Source organism: Scomber scombrus, chromosome 18 (genome assembly GCF_963691925.1).
Source record: "Scomber scombrus chromosome 18, fScoSco1.1, whole genome shotgun sequence".
NCBI lineage: Eukaryota > Metazoa > Chordata > Actinopteri > Scombriformes > Scombridae > Scomber > Scomber scombrus.
The window spans coordinates 23,758,662-23,762,242 of NC_084987.1; positions in this window are offsets into that span (position 1 = coordinate 23,758,662).

Sequence of the window (3,581 nt, forward strand, 5' to 3'; positions counted from 1 at the left end):
CACTCTCTCTCTTTCTACCCCTCCCACTTTGGCTACCGCCTATTTCTTTCTGCCAGCTCCATCAACTTTCCGTCTTTCCTCCCAGTCATTTCTGCTTTCTCCTTCTTCTCCTCGCCGCCACATCCCTCTCCTCCTCTACCCGAAACTTTTATCAGCAGTATTAGGTAACATCAGTACCACCATCCTCTCACCCCTCCCTATCTCTCTCTGTAGCTGTCAAATCCACTCTCCTCTTCCAACTACCAAAAAAAAAGAAAAATCCTCTGACGTCTCTTTCTCAGTTCTTGCTGCTCTTCACGCTTCAGCAAACTTATTAATTTTATTGCTGTGCACATGTTCAGGCAGCAACACGGTGGGAAACCGTCTACTCTGGCTGCCGATCAATGTGAGGAGAGTGAAAGAACAGAAAAACCCATATGAATATATCTGCATCAATTAAAATTAAAATTAGTGTTAGTGTTGACAGATTTATGTCCGCCATATGTTCAAACAACATGAGGGAATGCCTCAATTTTACAGGATGTGGAAGGCAGGCAAAAATGATCTTCAAAAATTAGCGTCCATTTTTTGAAACCCTTTAAAAATAAGTTAAAAATTATAAGCTAAAAAAATTCCTGACACATAGCAACACCATCATAGTGTTATAATTTACCTGACATGTCTAAGTTTCTCTCATTCACTCTCAGTGTAGCTCTGTTTTAGATCTTCAATTCCTGAAGGAAATAAAAGACTCTATTATGTTTACTAGCTAGTTGCCAACTTCGTCTTCGACAATGGCTCTTTGATTTCAGACATACAAAAGTAACCTTCTCATTTCTGGTCAGCAACCGTTGCTGAAATGACAATTGTCACCAGTAGACTTTTTAACAAGCTGGAGCTCACTATCTAATTAAGCTCACATTAGCTTCATGAGTTGGTTGAAAACAGCGTCTATGGCTGTCTTTAATGTTCACAGGGTTACTACTGCAGGTAGTAAGCTAGTTTGCCAGACATGCTAATGTTTTAAGCTTAAGTTAGTAGATAAACATACTGAATAAAGAAAAAGGATCAAATATACATGACTATATAACTTTAATTATAAAAACACATCGGTTCATATTGGATAACATATACACCTATACCGATATATCTGTGAAATGCCAATATCGTCTGATAATATCTGTCGACCGATATATATCAATCAGGCTCAAATGGTAGCATTAAAAAGACATTGTGGAAGACTGTGATGCAAGCTGCTACAAGGCTCTGAATGGTGATATAATTACAGTAACATGACAAGTAGTGGCTTTAAATACACCACCCTCAGAACACTGTTGTACTACAGTTGTACCACAAAGACAGACACAGGAACCAGTCTATGGCTCTGTCCTGAGGGCATCAGCTGAAAGATCATCAGCAGGAAGATGCTGTGTTGTGGTGGGCGTTTTAATAAATAAGAGGTTTGTTGTTTACATGGTGAATTGGAATCACTGACCTCCATTATAGCAACTGATATCTCCCTCGCAATGACAAAAGACAACAAAGAAGAAAGCACATTTACATCAGCTGATAGCAAGCCTTCAGGCTGCTTCTAAACAAATAAGGCATCACACTAATTTGAACACAATGTACTACTTTGGGGGACTTCCCTACTAATTACTTTAGTGACAATAATGACAGCAACAAATAAGTTTATGAAAAGTACTTGAAGAATCATGTGGATAACTAGATGATTTGTTTTATTTGAGAAGGGCAGGCATTTTATTAGATAAAAGTAATTTAATCATTTGGAAATCTAATTTGTGGACTACTAATACCTTTTTTCTAAAAACAGTGGGGACGATAATGCAAACAGAAAAAAAGCTTCTTAAATGCACTTACCACACACAGACAGTTCAATTTCATACCTCATACCGTATCTGTTGTAAATGTGTTGCAAACAGTGGTACACACGTGCACTCACACACAGACATAGATTCACACAAATACACCAACCTGTTGATGCAGTACGGCTGTAAGATATGCATGTTGTTCCCTTTGCAGTAATTTCAGAAGCAGAGCAGAAGCAGAAAACCCAGCAGCTCTTTTTTTTGCTGTTTCAGCCTCCTGGCAGAGTTACATGTGTCCCATTCAGCCTTGTTTACATGATATCAGACGGCTGTCATTCACAGCAGATAACTACAGTCTGAGTTTGGCTAACAGCTTTCGTTGATCTATAAACCTCCGAGAGGAGATCCTTAAATCTCTGGCCACCCGTACGGTGAACTACCCTCCCGGTGACCTGCACGCTCAAGTCGATCCCACTCAAAGTACACTAGAGCCTCAAGCTGTAGCTGTTAGCTGAGATATCTGAGGCAATAGTCGCTCTCTGCCTCAGACTGGCTGCTGGGAGGAACGGCTACTCTGTTTATTTCCAACTCCCCCCTCCCTCTTTCTCTCCCTCTGCCTTCCAGTTGCTCTCGTCCAGCCTCCCTTGCCATCCCCTTGTCTCCCTCCCTCCCTCTCCCTCCTGTGTGTGAGTGTTTTTCAGCATGTGCTGTTCCTCACCACGTGACATGCTCTCTATCATCACAACACACCTCGTCATTCTCCAGTCTACCTTACACAAAGGTAAATGTTAAGTTGGATCAGACGGTGGGATGAACTCTTGCGGTTGACCTTAGGTTAAGGTTAGAATTTTGCAAATTGTCCCTCCGGCTGATCCAATATAGCACCAACCTTTGTACAACCCCCGCTCACTCACTCTATCACTTCCTGTCCCTGCATTTATTTTGCCTTTCCTCTATTCTCTCTTCCCAACTAACTTGCCTCTTCACGTGTCTTCTTCCTCCAGTCTTTTGTTGTCCTCTATCTGTCTCTTGTCACCTGTCATCAACGCTGGTATTTTTATACTTGACTCTTGTCACTTTTCTCCCTTCATGTCCTCTTTACTTTCTCCCCCTCCCTTCTATTTTGCTCTTTTCATTTTGTACCCCAGGAGAAAACAAAGCAAAAAAAAAAGAAAAAGAAAAGGCTTTGCCTCTCTACATTCAAACTCACTTAAGCCTTAATGCTAAATTGGTTACATAACAGCAGGCTGATGCAGTCTCCCCGGTTCAGCTGAGTGAAGTCTTATGAGGACACAGAGATGCTTGATAACTCATCAGTTGAATTAGATTGCACTGTGATCTCTTTTTGCTCCAGGCGTAATCATAACTAGTTATTTATGGAGCTTTTTTTCTCTCCTAACTTTATTGAACAGCGTGTTCTTTCAATTTGAGAACAATATTTATTGATTTCACCTTCAAGTTTCACGATTCTTTCCCTCAAACTCTGCCCCTGCACTCAAATAGCCCCAGATTCCACATAGATTTGCTCTGCTTCTCCTCAAACAAACCCAGTCTCACATCAAAATGTGTGATAGCAACACTGGTCCACAGCACAAAAAGTATTAGTTTCGCAACAATGGTTCTGAAATTGGGAGATTCCTACTCCTCTTCCTTTCTAAGTTTCTGTCTACTCTAACAAACATAATGACAAACATTCTTTCTATTCTCAATAGAAAATGTATATTTTAAGATAGTTCCAGCATTAAGAGTGAGAAATGTGCATTATATTTTCAT